Genomic DNA, 22,417 nt, shown 5'->3' with positions numbered 1-22,417 from the left:
TACTAGCCTCTACTTAGGTATATGTATCTACGTGTTTGTGTGGTAATATACTTGTGTACGTATATTTAGATGAGTGAGTAGGGTGTGCCTTTGTAATGTAGATGTCAAACTGGTGAGGAGCAGCCAGCTGGGTGCTACTACAGGGTTAAATATGGTGGAGAGGTTGAATTCGTCATAGCACAGGGTAGGGCATTTCGACGCCATCTACAAATTCTTATACATTCAATGTATAAGAATTGTTTTATGAAGTTCAGAGACCAACTGCCCGGTCATGTACGGTACATTGAGGACGCTCTGTTAGCTAGATTTCCAAACGCCCCCGATCAACGTTTTTCACAACAATGATTGGAGGGCTACATAAAGACATTTCTAAACAACAAGCAATCCAGTGTGCGGCACGCAGCAGTCAACCAGGTCAGAGATCCAGACAGGAGTTACCGCGGTGGAAACATGGTAGACGCGGAGTGGGAGTGGGCAATTCAAGAGAAGAGCGATCAAGCTGCGAACGGGCTCATCATATAGACAACAACGCGAGGCCCGCGCAAGACAAACTCCCACACACTATGGCTCAGGAGGCAAGGGAGCTTGGAAGGATAAATATGTAAGATTATTTAAATTATAATGTTGATCATTGATTATAAAGATTGTAGTTGATAATTTGGTATTGTTATTGCTAACTTAGGAAAATGTCACTTTCTCTCGACCAACCAGAGAGATGGTCAAGTATCGGGAGCAACATATAGAATTTGATACTTGGTGATGGTTGTTTGAAAACAATCACATCTCTCGCAAGCAATTCGAGCGACGGTTGGACCACTACAAGCGGTAAGTTTAAACAAGTTTGTATCAATTGTTTTGAGCTGTGGATAATTGTTTAATTTGGTTTGGGTTTATGTAGAGTCAAAGTGATCCAACATACATGCCTCTGGACGACGACGAGGATTAGATAAAAAAATGTTTTGTCATAACCTTTGTAAAGTCCCAATGTGGCACAATGTATATACAACTATTTACTTTTTATTATAACTTTTTTAAATAGTTGATCTTCTACATTTTTAATTGTCAAGGTAAAGTAAATTCAATCACAGTTCTTTAGTATTTTTTTATACTCTTCCATAAAATAATTGATGTCTTATTGTTTTATGCAGGTCAAAAATAAAGGTGCTCATTTGGGCCACCCAAATTTGGGTGGCCCAAATGAGCACCTTTATTTTTGGATTAGCGTTTAGAGGTAATATACGCGATAATAACAGCGGCAATGGTCGCGGTAATAGCAGCGGGTATATTGCTACGATTATTACCACGCTTATTGTTGCTGATAAACCACTACCGCGTTCATAGCCACAGTTATTGCCGCCCAAACAAATTTTTCTCTCTCCTTTTTTCTTTGTTTTTCTGTGGCAATGTTAGCGGTTATAGACAACTCCTCTTATAGTGCATCCTAGCAATCGTTGACCCACTTAAGCCGTTTGTGGTAAAGACTGATGCTAGTGATAAAGCAATTGGTGCGGTACTTTTTCAGGAGGGAAGACCTATAGCCTTTGAAAGTAAAAAGTTAGATAGAGCTCAACAAAATTATTATGTTTATGAGAGAGCGCTCTATGCCATAGTTCACGCTTTACAAAAGTGCTGACACTATTTATATGGTGCCGAGTTTGAAGTAGTTTTTGACCATGAGAGTATCAAATGGTTTAGTACTCAAACGAACTTGACGGGCTGTAAAGCTAGATGGAAAAAAATATTTAAGATTATGATTGTAAGCTACGATATCGCAAGGGGCGATATAATGTAGTAGTGATGCACTAAGTCGCATGTCTCAAATTAATTCACTTGCTTTCATGAAAATAAAGAGTGGAGTTTTGGAGTCATTACGTGGCAAGTGTGCACAAGATCAATCATGTGCTAAAGTGTGGAGTGCAGTTTTAAAAAGGGATCCCTACTCACATGTCGTTGTATAGCCAGATCAACATGTCTCTCCACGCACAGATAAAAACTCCAACACACAAAGCTCCACCCCTACTCAGGAAGAGCTTAAGAGATGGAAGAATTTTTCCATTGATGATGACTACTTACTCCACAAGGGTAGAGTATGTGTGCCAAAGGACTCAGACACTAGGTGGCAAATCTTATTTGAGTGTCACGATAGTCCAAGTGCTGGTCATCCAAGTATTTGTAAGATGTATGCCTTAGTTGTAGGACAATTTTATTGGCCGGGATTACATCATGATGTTCAAGAGTACATACTAAACTACCAAGAGTGCCAAGTTAAAAAGGCATAGCGCCTTAAGGTAGGTGGCCTTTTACATCCTTTAGAGATTCCACAAGGTAAGTGGGAGAGTATCTCTATGGATTTTGTAGTAGGACTACCTACTACAAATTGTGGCCATGATGCCATATGGGTAATTGTAGACCGTTTGACAAAGATGGCTCAATTCATTCCCACTAAGACTACGATGAAGACACCGAAATTAGCACAACTATTTATAGAGCATATATATAGACTCTACGGTCTTCCAGCTAGTATCATTAGTGATAGAGATCAAAAGTTTGATAATCACTTTTGGAGAGCTGTGTTTCAAAAGTTGGAAACTAAACTTAATCTAAGTACGGTTGATTATCCAAAAATAGATGGTCAAACCGAAAGAGTTAATCAAGTGCTAGAGGATATGCTACAAGTGTATGTTAGCAATAAGCAAACCAATTGGCAAGACTACTTACCTATATTGGAATTTTCTTAAAATAGTTCAAAGCATGTGACTATAGGGTTTAGTCCATTTATGCTTTTATATGGATTTCAACCTAGATCACCCGTTTCGGTGGATTGGATTTCTGAGCATTCAGAAAGTCTGAAGACGGGAAAAGTTGCTAAACTTTCACCACGCTATTGTGGACCGTTTACCATTCTCAAACATATAGGTCAAGTAGCCTATAAGTTAGCTCTTCCAGAGCACTCACGAGTTCATTTGTTAGCCGTTTACGAAATAGCTAGGACAGAATGATAATGTCATTGACACAGGTGTGTTATTTGACCTTATCGAACCGCCAAGCATCCTCATGAGACCAAAATGATTTTGGATTCTCATGAGCTTTGCTAGATAGACCTGAAGAAGGTTCTACATGGGAGAATGTCTCCGAACTTAAGAAATTTTTTCCTACTTCGTTCTCAAGGACGAAAATGATTCTCCAAGGGGGGGGTAATGTAAGGACATGGGTGCTATGGGCAAGGCCACTGGCACGGCTGGACAATGTACGCTAGGGGGAGGCTATAAGATAGCACGATTGGCTGGAGACTAGAACACACATTACCACCACCCTTTCATCATCCATGTGATGGCCCCAGAGGAGTTCAAGCTCATGAGTTAAACAAATCTCTTGAAAACTCCAAGTGAAAGAAATTTTCCACCCCATTTCAACTACATGCCATCATTGCCTGGTGATCAGATTATCAAACTGCAAAGCCCGCCCAAAATATCCCCTTGCAATTTACAAACCATATGAATCCTGTTGCATCTCGGCCTTGGCTGTCGTCAAATTGCAGCACGTGCAAAGAACCAAAAAATCATTTGGCACCCCGCGGTCATTGCCAATTGGCAACTTTAATCCACCATATCTTTCTGATCCGATGCTCGAATGATGGGCCTTGAAACCTCATGGCCTCCACTTGCCGCATAGAATACATACAAATCTTGGCAAGGCTACAAGAACCCCCCAATGGCACATTGATCGAGGTGAATAATATGGCACAGAACTAGTCCGCTCTACAAAACTTCACCTTGGCCTCGTAACTCACCATCTTGGACTTTGATTTTTGATCTAAAAAGACCGACATGATACATAATTCAAGCTTTACACATATGTCACTTCAACGTGGCTTGGACCACCCCTCATGATCTGCCATGTCCGTCTCAGATCTACAAACACCTCTAGCTTCAAAACACCATATCTTGCACATTGTGGTTCCGTATGACGAGCCATCTGGTCCAAGTCTCTCACCACTTCAAGCTCTACATTCTCAAACAAACATTTTCACCTCAAATCATCTTTTCATTTCATTTTAATTGCCCCTTTTGGAGCCTTTTCTAGCCTAAAGAACCTCATTAAGCATACACTTAACCAAATATTTGTCTGCATTGAACCTTTGCACCTGCATTAGCCCATTGCCATGCACCTATTAGCTTTTCCATATCTGCTTGTGCCATCTCCTATGGTCTACAAACTTTGGTTGCAACATACCCCCTCGTTGAACATTTATGCTCAACCATAAAGCTGTAAAAACATCTATCAAATGCAAAAACTGTCAAAAATTCTAACCATATATAGATAATTTTATTCCTTTCTGGAAAATCTCAAGTGGGTTTTCCCACCTCCTTGCATCACATAGTCTCCATCGGGTCAAAAACCTATCATTGGTTCCTTCCATCCACCTATAATTGCATCCCATAGTGCTGTAGTCTAGCATGTAGACCATCACTCCAAGCATTGAATGTAATCCAATCATCCACTCCATACAAGAAGCATCAAGCTCACCATTCAAAATAGATGTACGTGATAACTTATATGACCCTCTTGCCCAACCAAGTAAAGAGAGTCTCTACTCAAAAGAGCACTATTGCCAAAACCCGCACTCCTCCACTTTGGTTTTTGCTGGCATAATTATAGCACACTGCTAATCCATTAGAAATGCTTCTTCTGGGGGGCTAACCCTTGCATCACCTACATCTGGGACAAAGCTCTTTTAATAAGCACCTGCATCCCTTCATCTCCATAGCAACCTTGACATCATTGAACCCCCAATCAAACCCATTTTGAAAGCATACGTGGTCTAGAGAACCCAATTCTATATGATCATCATTGAAATCCATAGGCAATTTCAACTGCTCCTCCCTTTGGTTAGCATTCAACTCATCATGAGCACAATAAAAATACCCAACCCTGTGGGATTCTACCTTATCATCATCCTCTTGTCCACTTGGTAGGCCCGCTTCATCGGAGAAGTTCAACCCAATTTCACTACAACTTCACGTACCACTACCACTCCCATAAGCATGGTCACCACCATAGTATTGCATGCCCTCTGTGACAATATATCTCCTTTGACAAGCTTTGGCACATCAATGTACTCTTGTTTCACATTGTCTATCACCATATTATCATACACATAGCAAGGTATCTTTACCCTTACTAGCATAGGTTCATCAGACTCTATTTCCTTGCCATAGGATGTGGACTCATCTGCTCTATCTTCCTTGCTTGTCTCCCAAAAACTCAATCTTGTATCTTCACCATTGTCTGCACCACACGTGGACTCTGTATCAGTGTCCATAGAGGTTTTTATGATTTAGAGAGAAAGAGAGAGACGAGACAAGAGACACACCATGTACGCTCCCAAAGATCGATCATATTGAGGACAAGATACAAATATATAGGTGAGATCAAGTTGAGTAGAGTGAGCCATATATAGGTCTAACACCCTCACTCAAACAGAGGTCACTAGCTCTGGATGAAAAAACCCTTGGGGATCTCAAGGGAAAAAGCCAAGGCCCTACACAATTTGAAAATATGAACCAGTGCTGATGATGTGAAAGTGAATTGTGTATCTATTTACAAATATACAAGTGACTCAGAGATCACAGTGTGCAAGTGTGGATCACAATAACAGAGAAGCTAATCTAAAAAGAGTGAGGCTGAAGCAACTCCAAGCTCCGAGCCGAAGACGATGAAATGTGACTCGTTGAGGCCTTTGGTAAGAATGTTTGCAATTATCTGGTCACTTGGACAATATTCAACCATTATGGTGCCTTTGCATACTTCATACCTGACATAATGATAATGGACAACAATATGCTATGAGTTACTATGTTGAACATAGTCTTTTGCAAGACTAATAGCACTCTGATTGTCACATCACAAGGGTGTGCTAGAAAGAGGAGAGTGACCAATATCTACGAGCATTTGTTGAAGCTAGATTAGCTCACGAGCTGCAAGTGATATCGCAACATATTCTGACTCAGTCATTGAAATTGCAACACATCGTTGTTTCTTGTTGGTCCAGGAACAAGACAACCATTTACAAAGAAGCAATTTACACTAATTTTCATCTTTGTAACTCAAAAGAGAAAGAGATTGCATAAAATCCGATGTCAGTTGTCATCGATAGACCAAACCAAAATCTGTAGTGCCTTTTAAGTATTTTAATACATGCTTTGGTGCAACCAATGCTTAAGAGAAGGATGTGCAGGATGTTGTCCAAGATAATTAGCAACAAACAAAATATTAGGGCAAGTGTTCATGCCAACAAACTGAAAACATCCAATCAAGTTAGCATAAGGTTGATTTGTGACAAGTTGACCGCCACTATCAGAAGTGTTTTTTGATAAGATGTGTTGGTGGTCGAATGTGCTGATTCCATACCAAATTTTCCAATAGTATATGTAATAAACTTTGAATTCTGAAGTAATAAAATACCTTTTGTGCGGTTCCTTTGAATCTAAATGCCAAGACACGAGTGAATCTCTCCCATATCCACCATATCAAATACAGAAGACAATAACTTTTTCACTTGCTGAAGGAATCCCAAATCATTGGAAACAAGGATGGTATCATCCACATAAAGAACAAGAATTAAAAAACTACTACCTTGGCACTTTATGTATAAGTTGGGGTCTGAAGAGCAAGAGATGAACCCTTTAGGGGTGAGAAAAAGATCAAGTTTTGTATATCAGGCTCGCGAAGCTTGTTTGAGACCATATAGTGCCTTATGGAGTTGAGCAACAAGGTCTTCTTTACCTGGAATAACAAACCCTTTTGGTTGTTCCATATAAATTTCCTCTTCCAAGTGACCATTAAGAAAAGAAATTTTCACATCCATTTGATGAGCTTCTAAATCAAATTGAACACCAAATCCTAATAAAACTCGAATACTTGTAATGCAAACAACTGGTGAAAAGTTCTCTTGATAATCAACACCAGCAACTTGAGAGTAACCTTTTGCAACTAAACATGCCTTGAATTGGTCAAAAGATCCATCTAGTTTTACCTTTGTCTTATACACCCACTTACACTTAATAGCCGTACGACCAGGAGGTAGTTCAGTTAGTATCCATGTATCTTTAGAGATAAGAGAATCATACTCTGCTTCCATAGCCTCTTGCCATTGATACTTTTGTGGTGAAGACATAGCTTCATATAAGTAACAGGATCTTCAGAAGTAGAGAAAGCATTATCAACAATATTGTCATCATAAACATGACATGAGCCATGTTCAAAATCAATAGGCAGATCAACAAAAATATCAATATCATCATTGACAACATTTGGAATGGATGGTTGTGAAGAGGAAAGAGGCTCTATAGGAAGAGTCTCATCATTTGAAAGAAATGGAAAAGCCCAAAGCAATGATTTATATCATCAAAATCATCCATGGACCATGAGCCTCTCATAAGCTGTTTGTTAGAAGTAGCATCACGATTCACAATTACTTTCTTGGACGAAAGGTCATAGAATTTGTAGCCTTTGGAAGTGTCATAATATCCAATAAAAATAACTTTAAGATCATGAGCATCAAGCTTTGTTCGTGTTTCTTTGGGAACATGAATATAAGCAATACATCCAAAGGTTCAAAAATGAGATACAGAAGGAATGCCACCTGTCCATGCTGTGATGAGTATCTTACTAGAGGGTGCAGTAGTAGGAAGATGATTCTGAATAAATACTACTGTCAAAGTAGCTTCAACCCAAAAAACACGAGGTAACCCAAAATGAAACAGCATACATCTTACAACATTGAGAATAGTGTGATTCTTTTATTTAGCAATGCCGTTCTGTTGAGGTGAATATAGAATAGTGTGTTCATGATGAATTCCATTGTCAACACAATAACTCACAAACTCTTGAGAAACATATTTGCCTCCATTGTCACTATGAAGCTTCTTGAGGGGACGACCAGTTTGAAGTTCTGCTGTCTTGTGGATTCTTTGAAAACAGATAAGGCCTTAGATTTTTGTCTAAGTAGAAATACGGTCGTATATCGGGAGAAATCATCAATGAAGGTAATAAAGTAGCGATATTGTGATCTTAAAGAAGGTAGAGGTCCACATGTATTAGTATGAACAAGATCCAATATGTCATGAGAATGAAGGTAATAAAGTAGCGATATTGTGATCTTAAAGAAGGTAGAGGTCCACATGTATTAGTATGAACAAGATCCAATATGTCATGAGAATGAACTATATTTGAGAGAGAAAAGTGTTTATGATTGTGTTTCCCAAGAGCACAAATCTCACAAATTCCCATCTAGGGATGAGCTTTAAGTTCCATGACATGAACAAGATCATAACGTTGAAGATCAAGGAGTTTTGAGAAATTAGTATGAACAAATCAGTGATGCCATACTTTGCAATCATGATCACCTGGAGCAGTGACAACATTTGCAATAGGATCATTGAGAGAGAGTGCAAACAAATTACCATTTTGAGGAGAAGTGGCTATAGTTTGTCCATCTTTCTCAATTCCACATTTGGTATGATCAAATCCAACAAAGAGACCAAGATCAACAAGTCTAGCAGTTAAAAGAAGATTACGTTGAAGATCTGGCACATGTAATACTCCTCAAAAAATTCTAGTGGAAGAATATAAGGTACCAAGATACAAATATCCAATGCCCTTTACTTGAGAAGTCATACAACACGTTGAACTGGTATGTGTATGGTAGTTATGGAGCCACTTAGACTGATATGTCATATTTCTTGAAAACATTAGAATTGACAATAAAAAGTGATCCATCACGTACATTAAGTATTCTGTCTGAAGAAACTGAACATAGGATGCAGCTTGTTTTTGGTACAATATTTTGTCGATGTTCAGTAGCATATGCTCTATTATGATCTGTCTCAAATAGACGCTTATAGCACATATGAGTGGGATGATCAGATCGTCCATAATATTCACAAGAAGAAGAAGAATCTCTAGATAATCGTGGTTGTTTAGTGGTAATATTGTGTTCTTCATCATACTGATGTGCCCAACAATCATCTTTAGTATGGACATTTTTGTTGCGGTAAGAACATTGCTTATTAGAGAATTTGAGACGAGAGAAAATATTACCACGACGGCCACCTCTGTGATTTCCTTGTTGAAATGGACGCCTTTGAGCATAAAAAACACATTCCATATGTTGTGACTCATTCTCCTCTTGTGAAATCATAGATGTATCATGACCCGCATTACGTCATTCTTGACGTTGAGAGTATTCAATCAAATACATGCATGCTTGGTCAAAATTGAGACCATCTTTACTAGAAATAATGGCAACAATGTTATCATAAGAAGAGTCCTTCACCGTGTCAAGGAGAAGTGTAATCAGTTATTTTTGTGGAACAGGATTACCGACAGCAGCAAGTTGATTAATAATAGATTTAAAAGACTCAATATGTCCCGTCATGGCAGTACAACCTTCATATTGTAACTTGTTAAGAAAACCTCTCAAATAAAGTATTTTCGTTTGACAGATTTCTTCTGAAAGTTTGCAATAAGGTACTTCCATACGTCGTGGAAAGTAGGCAACTCATACACATCAAGCAAAAGGGAATTAGAAAGAGCAGAAAGAATATACCGATGAGCTACTTTATCACATCGCTGCCAATCAGTATACGCAACATGTCAATCTTCACATACAGGTCCTTCAGTGATAAGCACATTGTCATGATCCGTATGGATAGGTAGAGGGGGACATACAAGATTTCCAAGGATAATATCATAGAGTTTATCACCTTCAAGAATTAAAAAATCTTTGCTTTCCAACTTGGAAATCCTTGGCCTTGGAAAGGAGGAACAGAACACTGGCCAGAAGGAAAATCGTTGACGAGAATAGTCATAGCCATATCCGGTTGTGAGAAGATGTATAAGATAAGATCATAGAATCTGCACACCATATATGATGAAGGCTACAATTGAGGACAAGAGATATGATGACCGTGTTTTTTCAATGATAAACGCAAGAAGGATGCTCAATAAACGTCAAAATATGTGAGCGACGTCCCCCCAAAAAGAAGGAAAAAAGAGACGTTAATAATAGAAGAGTCCTCAAAATAGAGTGACATGAGACGCGACGTGAGACTCAAGATTGACGGCTACAATATGAATAGAGAAAAGCTAAATTTTCTCAAAAAAGTTCACACTAAAATTAGAAAAAAGATCACGGACACTTCACAAATACGCACGAAGACGAAACCTGCGTCAAGCTCGATTGTAATAAAAACAATATAACTTTCTGCTGCAAACCCCGATTGATGCAAACCTAGAACTCAAATCAAAGAGCTTGAGGAGACGAACAAGTTTTGGATGAAAAATGTGCTTAGCTTCATCGGGCTTTTCTCGTTTCTTCAAATTTTGAGCATAAGACCCCTTAAAATTGAGCAGAAGACCCTTGAAAATTGTGACGAAGTTCAAGGTGTCAAAAGATAAATCAACAAGAAATCGTAATCAATGATTCATTACATTGATTAGCAATAAACACCACACAAAACACTAATCATGTTCTTATTAACACAAAACAATTGCAATCAACAAGAATCAATCCTCAAAATTAAGATTTGTAGCAATTCTGAATCTTACATCGCATAACACATACTCTGTTTTGTCACAATGAATTGAATGGTCGCGTGATCGTTACCACTCTGATACCATGTTGAGATATAGAGAGAAAGAGAGAGACGATACAAGAGACACACCATGTATGATCCCAAAGACTGATTCATATTGAGGACAAGATACAAATATATAGGTGAGACCAAGTTGAGTAAAGTGAGCCATATATAGCTCCAACAGAGGTGAAATCACTCTACACATCCTCATTCCCTATATCAAGCCCAAAAATCTCTTCAAGATTCTTTGCTTCCACTTCATCTACAAATCGTACCATCTGCTTTCTAGCATTCTTCAAAGGAACCTGAACGGCCATACCTTGATTTGGCAGCGCATCTCTTGCTTGATTTGAAATCATCGGCACTTCATCCATAGTTGGAGCCACTCCAATTGGCATTCTTGACATGGGAATTGTCCCATGTATTTGCAACCACAAGACCCTTGGTTCTTATTGCACTGGCACATTTGTTTGCACCATCTTTGGATCGACTTTCACCGCCTCAATTGGCCTAAACCATTTCTTAGTTTTGGTCCAGTCTCTTGTCAACTCTACCGCGCCAACATAAGTGAAAGGCCCATCCACCTCAACCTTTTCTCTAACTTCTTATGTAGGAAATCCAAAAACAATCTCAATTTAAAAAAATTGAGGCTTTGTGTATAGTAGTTACCTCCATCATCTTTCTCCAAAGGGCTTTGAATTCCCATGGGAATTCTCAAAAATCCCCATCCACGATTTGCTTTAGACAATCCAGGTTTCTCTTTACCTCATTCAGTGGCACATAGTGGTGTTGAAAATCCACTTGCAAAGATTTGCAATCCGTCTTTTCTTCCTCAAGTAGACCATCAAATCACCACTTTGCTTTACCACAAACCAGCGGGGAAAAACATTGTATCACGCCTTCTTCTCTTGTTAGGCTGCTCTTCAACACGAATAGACCATAATCATGCATCTAGGTTTTCACATCCTCGACCCGAGAGAAAATGGGAAAATTGGACCATGAAATCTCTATCAGAACCTGCTCTTCAAATCTTGCACCATTGGCATCACCAAAACCATCGCTTCAAATTCAAACAAAATCATCACCGCACTCCTCCATGGGGGCACCAAAAGATGGAGAGAGGCAAAGAAGAACACACGAAAAACACAACAAAATGCCTATATCCCATGGTATTCATAGTGCCCCAATATACTAGAGTTCACCTTCAAAGCTCACACAACTCGGAAGCAATCCGTTGTTTGCACAAGACCATATGCACACATGCATTACAACATAGCAACCAAGCTCCAATCATCATGCTTTGCTCAATTTGTAGCCTTCCATACATGTGAGGCCTCTCTCTATCTCTCTTTGCACAACACACCTCGGGGGGACACATCCGATGACACACACCCAAAAACACATACACAAGCAGAGAAGAGAAGGGGGAAGGGGGAATCAACACCAAGAAACAACAACGATGGCTTCCCCTATCATTCAACAAAATCATTTACACCGTGCTCCAAACTAGCACAATCCTCAAAAACATACATAGGTCCCAAACCCAAACTTCCAAAAAACCCTTGGTCTATCAAAGACCCAAAAATGACTAAAAATTGTTGTTTTATAGAGTTTTACCGGCTATTTTTAGCAAGTTTTGGAGCACCGGACACATGTCTGAGTTAACTTGGAGATTCTATATACAAAATGCCCCTTAACTGGGATTACCAACTATTCTTTCTTCTTCCCTCCATGTGAGGGCTCCCTTGGCTGGGCCTTGATGTCTCTCTCTCTCTCTCTCTCTCTCTCTCTCTCTCTCTCTCTCTCTCTCTCTCTCTCTCTCTCTCTCTCTCTCTCTCTCTCTCTCTCTCTCTCTCTCTGACTCACCACCGCGGGAAGGACCCCCTGCACTAGCGCTACTAGGGCCCCCCACTTATTTTCAAAAATTTGGCCCAAGGCGAGTGCAGGACACTACTCGAAGAGGTCACCACATCATCACTCGCTTTAGCGCCAACGGCCACTGCCAGACGAAGAGAGACAACAACACCACCTCCCAGCATGGCCTCAAATGCCACAAAAAGTTTCCCACAGGCGACCACATTAGTGCTAGCAGCAATGCTTGTGAAATCCATCATAGCCAGGGAGCTCCACAAGCCTCCTCTCTCTTCCCTTTTATGTCCATTTGAGCTCATGTTACATGCTAAATTCCCTGTTGGTCAACCTCCACCATGGCATATGGGACAATATTCAGCCATGTGGCTGCCCCACAAGAGTTCAAGCTCATGAGTTGAAAAAACCTCCTGAAAACTCCAAGTGATAGATTTTCTCCAGCCCATTTCAACTGCATTCCATTCATTGCTTGGTGATCCCTTTGCCAAATTGCAAAGCTCCACCGAAAGACCCCCTCGTCGTCTACAAACCATATGAATATCGGTCCATCTTGGCCTGGGTGTGCGCTCAAGCATCGCATGCAAAAAACCAAAATATCATCTGGCACCTGCGGTCATTGCCAACTACTGGCTTTGACCTGCCATATCTTTATGATACAAAGCTTGATTGACAAGCCGTGGAATACCATGTCCTCCACCTGCCACATAGAATACATACAAATCTTGGCAATGATCCAAAACCCCCCAATGGCACATCAACCTTGGTGACTAATCTAGCATAGAATTGGGCCCCGATAAAACTTCAACTTGCACTATAGCTCGGCATGCTGGACTCATATTTTTGATCTAAAAAGACCGACATGATCCACAATTCAAGCTCTACACATTAGTCATTTCAAATTGTCGCTAACCACCCAGCATCATTTGCCCTGTCATCTTGGATTTGCAAACGTGTATAGCTTCCAAAAACCATATCTTGCACATCATGGCTCCATTTCATGAGCCGTCTAGACCAGGTCACTCAATGCTTTAAGCTCTACATCCTCAAGAAAAAAACTTGCACCTCAAATCATCATTGTCTTCCATATAAATTGGCCCCTTTGGATTTTTTAATGTCCTAAATAACCACTTCAAGCATACACTTCATCAATCATCTGTCTACCTTGGATCTTTGTACATGCATTAGCCCTTTGGCATGTAGCTATCAGCTTCTCCATACATGCGTGTGCCATCTTCTATGGTCCACCAGCTTTGGCTGCACCAACATCGTTACTGCCCAATATTTGGTATATAACTAAGTACAAAAATATACTCCTACACACCCACACACAAGAAACACACACACAAGAGCATACATCAATACAAAGTCTATGTACCAAGTTTCTATCATAACTCTGGAGATGCAAGGCAGACTTAGCCATAATGAAGCATATCACTAGCAAAATACCTATTTAGGAAAGATTAGCACATAAATAATCTGGTTGATAAGGCATACACACCAAAAAATAATTGGCACAATATAAATTTTTACCTAAGCTATTTGTTGGCTCCAATTGTAGCATTGCTCCGATGAATCAACAGAAAATTCAATCTAGCAATGGTAGCAACTTGGCTAGAGAATGGAAGCATCACACATGGGTGATATGTGAGAGCCATCAATGGGAAAGGGTGGATAAATCTTTGGAGGTTGTTTTGAATAGGAAGAAGAGAGAATTGTGAAGGGGACTAGTGGTAATGCACATGATAACCCTTATGCTAATCATACAAATGCTAATCATTGCATTCTCTACAATCTATAAATCTTTGTGGGAAGATCCTAAACACAAGCTCACCCAATATTATGGGGCTAGAGTACGAGTGATATATGCCACCAAATCCTACTTTACACACTACTCTAATCATGCACACAATACCATAATCAAAGACACAATAGGCATTCAAGAGACTAGAGAGTGATTGGCTCGTACACACACATTATTACAAAATTTCAATGAAAAGATGACTTAACTGTAATATAGGCGTTAATAAATTTGTGAAGCAAGTACATGAGTCTTTAAGATTCCACCTCCATAGCATCCTTTTTCTCCTTCTCTACTCTAGGTTATCCTCACAAAATGATCTCTCCCCTTTTCACATGACCTAGGAACATATATTAAGATAGTATATGCAAATTGGAACTCGTAGAGAGCCCGCCAATCTATATATAGTGAGTGTAAACTGTGCTCATAGAGAAGATGAAAATGGTTTCTTATGTTGGATGCTTTCAACACGGGCTCAAGGGTTTTTGTGTTTATTTAGATTCTTTCTTGTTATCTAGACCTTGTATCGTATTCACCAAGATGTAGCTATTTGATCTCATAGGTCATTTTGGCCTTTAGAAGACGATATAGCATCTCATTTCCTCTCTCTCTCTCTCTCTCTCTCTCAAAAATTCCCTTTCTTCTATATTATAGTATCTTACATCTTACATCTCTACATCTCTTCTCACAATACATTAATGTATTTTTGCATCTACCTTTACAAATGCTTTGGCAAAGCAAAATAGTCCTCAAGAATCCTATTCTTTAGAAGAATCTACTAAAAAGAGTGACCAAAAGTAGACCTCTCAAAGATAACAAATTTTTTTACCGCAACTCAAAAAAATATGTTTAATAGTTTTTTCCTTGAAAGATGTTTTTTCTAGACAATAGCTCCCCAATGGGTAGGGCCCTTGTAAACAATATCCACATAAAACTTTGTGTTTATAAGAACAATGTACATTCCACCCAAGATCAACCCTTTGCAACCACTAGTCTTTATTTTTGGAAAGTCTCCAGATCCTATTATATCTTATGTCAATTGAAAACTCAGGTGGAAGCATCGGATAAAAAACTTCAAATACTTGGTGATGTCCACTAGTTTGTTGGATGGTTAGGTAGTTCCCAATCTCTAAAGTTGTGGGTAGTATTTTGATTATATGGCATCTATATATTGGCAACAAAAGCACATAAGAAACTAGAAGCCACTCTAAGTTCATTGTCCAATTTGAAGATCCTCCTAGCAGCCGTAAAAGCAACCAATTGGTTGCTAGAGTCCACAACTTGTTCAATTGAGCATAACCCCCGTTCGAAGAGAATTAGTGCTTTCTTCCCCAACAACAATGCTGGTGGTTTTTTAAAGACAATACTTTAAAAGAAAAATTCTACTCCTAATGAATTAATAGTATACCTATCTCTCCCTATCCAAAAAATTTCAGAGCATACACATTGCCAAGATTTCACTAACATATTGCATGTTGACCACAAAGTTTAAGAGGAGTAGCAAAAAAACAACTTGTCCCAAGGTATCATATCCAAAGTACCATGAAAATACATGATAGCTTTATCTATTAGCCACCACCATAGAAATCTGGACCAACATGTATCAAAATTCAACATGTTTCTATAAGAGTAGCTCTCCACTAGCATGTGATTCTGAAGATTCAAGACTCCCAAGCCCGGCCCCCTAGATTTAGTGGCATCGTAATATAGTCCCAAGCTATCCAAGCCTTGTTTAAGGAGCCCCACATAAAATTTAGAATCTTGGATCTGAAACTATTCAATGCATGGTTTGAACAGTCCAAAAGTGGTGAAGAGTACAACAAATAGGGAACAAAAATAGCCTGAATGATCCCCACTCTCACATGGAAGGTCCACTCATCACAATGACAACTTGTAATTTTACTGAATACCCTTTTATCTACCAAGCTAGTGAGATGTTTATAGGTCACATCCACCCCAAGTGGGTATACAAGATGCCTAAAGAAAATGTCCCATGCAATTCTCTTCCCCCTCCATATCAAAATGTGGAATTTTTTTATCGAGATATCTATGGTACTTAGCCAGGTTTAGATCTAACCCTTCTCCCAAAGAGTAAAAGCTCAAATAATTCATACATTTCTCAATACTAAGATTACCAGCATATAAAAATGAAATAGTGTCATCAACAAAATCGAGACCAACCACATGTTCATAGTCTATTTGCAAGCCTCTAAGATTAATAGCATTAGCTTGTGCACTTGAAAAGCAAAACAAGAGATGAGTGGCTACTGCAAATAACAATCAACTCATTGGAAAACATCGCCTCACTGACCTTCCCACTAATTCTACCTTGGACAGCCTCCCATTCACGAGAATTTTGGACATTGCCCCCAATCCCAGTAGTAGTATACATGAGCAGATTCTACATTCAAAGCCAACCTTGCTCATACCTTTCACCAAAAAAATCCCAAATGATAGAATCAAAGCGTTCAACAAAGTCTAACTGCAACAAGACAATTATTTGATTTCTTTTCTCGCAAGCTTGTATACCTAGCATCACTGTTTATATGTTGTCCATAATTGATATATCCCCAATAAAGTTTGATTGAGCTTCATGAATTTGTTTTCTCAAAAGAGGAGAGATTATGATAGCAATGGCCTGAGCTAGAACTTTGTATGGAATATCCATCATAGTGATTGGTCTTCAATCAGCTAAGGAACCAAGGAAAGTCTTTTTAGGCAATAGCTTAATAATTTCTTATTTTAGTATAGGTTCCACACATTGAGTTATCCAAATATATGGTTGCTAATACCAAGTTGCCAAACTTGTCTCAATAAGCCAATAGAAATTCCTTTGTCAATCCACAGATACGAGGGGTCTTATCATGCCCCAAGTTTGTTAGAGACCACAATATTTCATTTCCATCAGGAGGCACCTCCAACCTAGTGGAATGACTTGTCTCAATGCATGGATCCACAAATGAAAACATCAAATCAAAAGGTTGCTACCTCTCTAGAGGCTGGTCCAGTTCTTCCTTGTTCAAAATTTCCTCATAGTATTGCTTACATTCCACCATAATTGCAGCAGGTCAGACAACACACTTCCATCATCCTTCAATATTCTATAAATGCCCTGTCAAGCATGTTTTGATTTCAATTTTCTAAAGAAGAACCTTGAAGAATAGTAAAATTGTTAAGCTCTTGCTGCTTGCAAAGAAACCTACACCTAGCTGTGAGTTCAATGTCATAATTTCTCAAAACCTGTCTTCTTGTAGTCAGTCCAACAATGTACCCTCATTTAGATGTGATACATCTCTAGCCATGACTATTTTAATGTAAGAAGAGGTCTATCTCGCTTCACATTCCCATAGATTTATCCAGAACAACATGCACAACATTTTTGAAGACATCGTGATGCAACAATAGATTATTAATCATTAACACTAGCTCTATAATTGGACAGTTAAGTGTCCTGAGACACTAAATTGTCATGTTTTCCTACCAAGTTTTGGCAATTTTTTTGTCAAGCTAGAAAGACGTTTTTTACACTTTGCTTCTACCATAGGTTGGTTATGAGGGAAAGAAAACACTAGATTTCTGTCATTGTCAAAATACAACTTGTATGGAAAGAATTTTGGTAAGTTCTAAGTCATAAATTTTAGTAAAATTTCAAGCAATTCTACCAAAACAATCATAAAATTCTTATATCTTTTTGTAGATATGGCCTTTATTATGTTTATAAAAGCCAAGTGTTAGCACTTAGTGTTACAAAACAATGGAATTCAATTCAAAGACAAGTTTCCAAGTCACATGCAAGTTATAGACATAGTTTCATACTTGAGCACATGTTGAATAAGAGCTTAATTTTGTTTTTCCAAAGGTCCCCTCATGGAATTGGGGCTATTCTAGTGCAGTTTGAAAACTATAAATGACTTTATATGTTGAAACCACGAAACTACGTATTTTTTGGACTCCCTAACTTAATTAAATCTCGTTGCTTGAACTCTATCTTGAATTTTTTATCGTGAACAAAAGCCTTAAAAATCTTGATTTCTCCATAATAACATCGAAACCAAGGTTTTAGGCACCCAATTGTGTATGTACCACTTACTTTGATACATTTAGTTGATCCATATGGAAAGCTTGATATTATTTGACTTTTTGAATGCTTATGTCTCAAGAATGAAAATATTTAAAATGGTCCAATAATTGTTGCATACCAAATTCCTTCTACTTGCCACCTTGAGTCCTCAATGGAAAGGGTAAGCAATGTATCACTTTCTAAAACTCACAAATACATCAAAAACATATTTTTCTTTGTATACAATGATATGCTTCAAATGGCCTTATCAAACACATAGAACTTTCCACTCTTTTATATACTTCAAAGTCAAATTTTTTGCACATAAAACTTTCAATGATCTATAGCAAAATTGTGGAAAATCCACCTAAGATTTTCTACAAGGTGGCTTTATTTTTGTTGGAGCTTATAAAGTTGATTTCTTCAAAGCATCAATCGCAGTCTTATGAGGGTCAACTTGATGAGTATATTTCTTGATCATGGTAGATTCTAGAATGTAAGGTTATATTTTTAAAAGACCCTCTAGATAACATACTTAAGCATATCAAGAGGGTCAAATGAACCATCTACTGCAAGTAGCACTTAATTTAAATTTGTAAAAAAAAGGGCCTTGCAAAATCCACATTTTTTGAAAGATTGTAATTCAATTTTGCTTGTCAATTGAAAAACCAGAGGGAAATGATTTGATAATGCAGCTTGTATATAAATAGTACTTTCAATATATGTCCGTAACCAGTCAGAGCTTATAAAGTAAATTCTATCCTATGTAGGCCAAGAAGGAGTATGAGATTGGGAGTGAGAATTAAAAACAAAATTAGGAACATAATTTGTAAGCCATGAATCAACCCATTTCCCAGTTGTCAACTCTTCCCAGGAATGGTGCTCCATTTTGGTAGTGACAATACTAATTGAAGTTGTATTATTTTCTATGACACGCCATATTAAAATCACCTCCCATGATCCATGCAGAGAAATATTTTGATGCAAGTCGCTACCATAGATCCTTACAATTTTTGGGATTGTTATCAGCATAAATGTTAACTACCATTTTAGGTCTCCATATATTTGTGATAGACAAAACTGAACATCTACCACTAGGGTGGTCTAGTAGACATTGAGTGCTCGAAGAGGATTTAATGCGTGTGACTCCTTACTACCCATGTTAGGCTCCACCATAGAAGCACTCCATACCCTTATATTGCAATATTTGTCCTGCTCTATCATGTCTTTTGTGCTCTTACACCATACATTTGTCTATTTCATATTCACATGCAAGTTATAGACATAGTTTCATACTTGAGCACGTGTTGAATAAGAGCATAATGTTGGTTTTGCAAAACCCCCCTCATGGAATTGGGGCTATTCAAGTGCAATTTGACAACTACAAATGACTTTATATGTTGAAACCAAGAAACTACGTATTTATTGGACTCCTTAACTCAATTAAATCTCATTGCTTGAACTCTATCTTGAATTTTTTATCATGAAAAAAAATCTTAAAATTCTTGAGTTCTATATAATAACATTGAAACCAAGGTTTTAGGCACCCCAATTGTGTATGTACCACTTACTTTGATACATTTAGTTGATCCACGTGGAAAGCTTGATATTATTTGAGGTTTGAATGCTTATGTCTCAGGAATGAAAATATCAAAGTTTTATGTTATGTAGTTTTGAATATTTAAAATGGTCCAATAATTGTTGCATACCAAATCCCTTCTACTTGCCACCTTGAGTCCTCAAAGGAAAGGGTAAGCAATGTATCACTTTCTGAAACTCATAATTACATCAAAAAAATATTTTTCTTTGCATACAACGATATGCTTGAAATGGCCATATCAAACACATAGAACTTTCCACTCTTTTATATACTCCAAAGTCATTTTTTTTGCACATAAAACTTTCAATTATCTATAGCAAAATTGTGGAAAATCCACCTAAGATTTTCTACAAGGTGGCTTTATTTTTTTGGAGCTTATAAAGTTAATTTTTTCAAAGCATCAATCGCAGTCTTATGAGGGTCAACTTGATGAGTATAGTTCTTGATCATGGTAGATTCTAGAATGCACGGTTATATTTTTTAAAGACCCTCTAGCTAACATACTTAAGCAGAAAGAGGGTCAAATGAACCATCTACTGCAAGTAGCATTTAGTTTAAATTTGTAAAAAAAGGGCTTTGCAAAATCCACAGTTTTTGAAAGATTGTAAATCGATTGTGCTAGTCAATTGAAAAACCACAAGGAAATGATTTGATAATGAAACTTGTACATAAATAGTAATTTCAATAGATGTCCGTAACCAGTCAGAGATTATAAAGTAAATTCTATCCTCTATAGGCCAAGAAGGAGTACAATATTGGGAGTGAGAATTAAAACCAAAATTAGGAACATACGTTGTAAGCCATGAATCAACCCATTTCCCAGTTATCAACTCTTCCCAGGAATGGTGCTCCATTTTGGTAGTGACAATACTAATTGAAGTGGTATTATGCCTATGACACGCCATATTAAATTCACCTCCCATGATCCCTGCAGAGAAATCTTTTGATGCAAGTCATTACCATAGATCCTTACAATTTTTGGGATTGTTATCAGCATAAATGTTAACTACCATTTTAGGTCTCCATTCAATTGTGATAAACAAAACTGAACATCTACCACTAGGGTGGTCTAGTAGACATTGAGGACTTGAAGAGGCTTTAATGCATGTGACTCCTTACTACCCATGTTAGGATCCACCATAAAAGCACTCCATACCCTATATTGCAACATTTGCCCTACTCTATCATGCCTTTTGTGCTATTACACCATACATATGTCTATTTCATATGACAACATCCACTTGTTAAAAGAGTAAAATCTAGTAGGTTCATTCAAACCCTTGAGATTGAAAGTAGAAATTTTCATTGAGGGGTTTTTTGCACAACGTTTGTATCCCCATCATCACTATTTGTCTCATGCATGTGTACTTCCACCTATATCCCGGGTTTAGCTTTCCACTATGGTGTCAATAGTAGCCAAGGTTTTTGGTGAAGGCATATCCTCCATGGGAACCTCATACAACAATGAGATGAATACCCTACAGAGAACCCTTTGGATTTAAATGTCTTTTTAGAGGATATAAAACCATCTAGTGTATCCACTACACATTTCCGTTTATATGCTAGTTTGGGGGTTGAGAAGGATGATTCTCCTAGATGCCCTCATGTGTTGGGTTGGAAGACAGGCCTTGGAGTGAGCATACTAGTGAGGAGTCCTAGTATAATTAGGGGTGGCAGGTGCAATCTTAGTGGAGGTAGTAACCCCCTTTACCTTGATCCCCTTACGAGACATTCTTGCCATGTGTCTATTCTCTAGGAACCAAAAATTTACTACTTGAAAAGGGAAGTACTTGAAGAAATAGCCCAAATGAACACAATGCAAACAAGAAGCAGTCAACTCTCCTCGTTGAAGATAAATGACTAACTTTCCCACAGTCTATTTCCATGGTATCATGAATTTTTTAATATGTTTGCCAAAGTATGCATGTCGTATTCCTATTAGGGCAATGAAGAGTGAGTAAGAACAGGACTTTCCCTAAGGAGGCAGCTAATTCTACTATACATGGCTACAAAAAAGTAGGCAAGCCAACCAACTTTACCCACATATGGGATTTTGTGAGCATTTCATCTTTTATCAACTTGATTGGCCTCCAATAAAAAAATGCTTATCACGTGGGTCCGATAGTGGATATTATTTTATTGTATATTTTCTCATAGATTTATATACATAAGGGTGTTGAAAAAATGATCTTGAAAAAACAATTACAAATTGAATAGGAAAAGGGTTCCTCTTATTGGTGAAAATTTCACATCTAAGGTGTTTTATAAATAGTCCTTGAACGCATGTGATATATCGGTTTTACATATAGTGACCACCCCGAGTCTCCTTCTCATCTCAAAGTGGCTCTAGCTTCTCTTGTACATATTTACTTATAGCTTGTAGAAATAAGTCAACTTTGTTGACATCCACATTAGGAAGAGAATGGGTCTAGGAGGGCCTCTTTATTTGG

Source organism: Adiantum capillus-veneris, chromosome 2 (genome assembly GCF_014529385.1).
Source record: "Adiantum capillus-veneris isolate H3 chromosome 2, ASM1452938v2, whole genome shotgun sequence".
Taxonomy (NCBI): domain Eukaryota; kingdom Viridiplantae; phylum Streptophyta; class Polypodiopsida; order Polypodiales; family Pteridaceae; genus Adiantum; species Adiantum capillus-veneris.
This window is presented reverse-complemented; position numbering follows the sequence as displayed.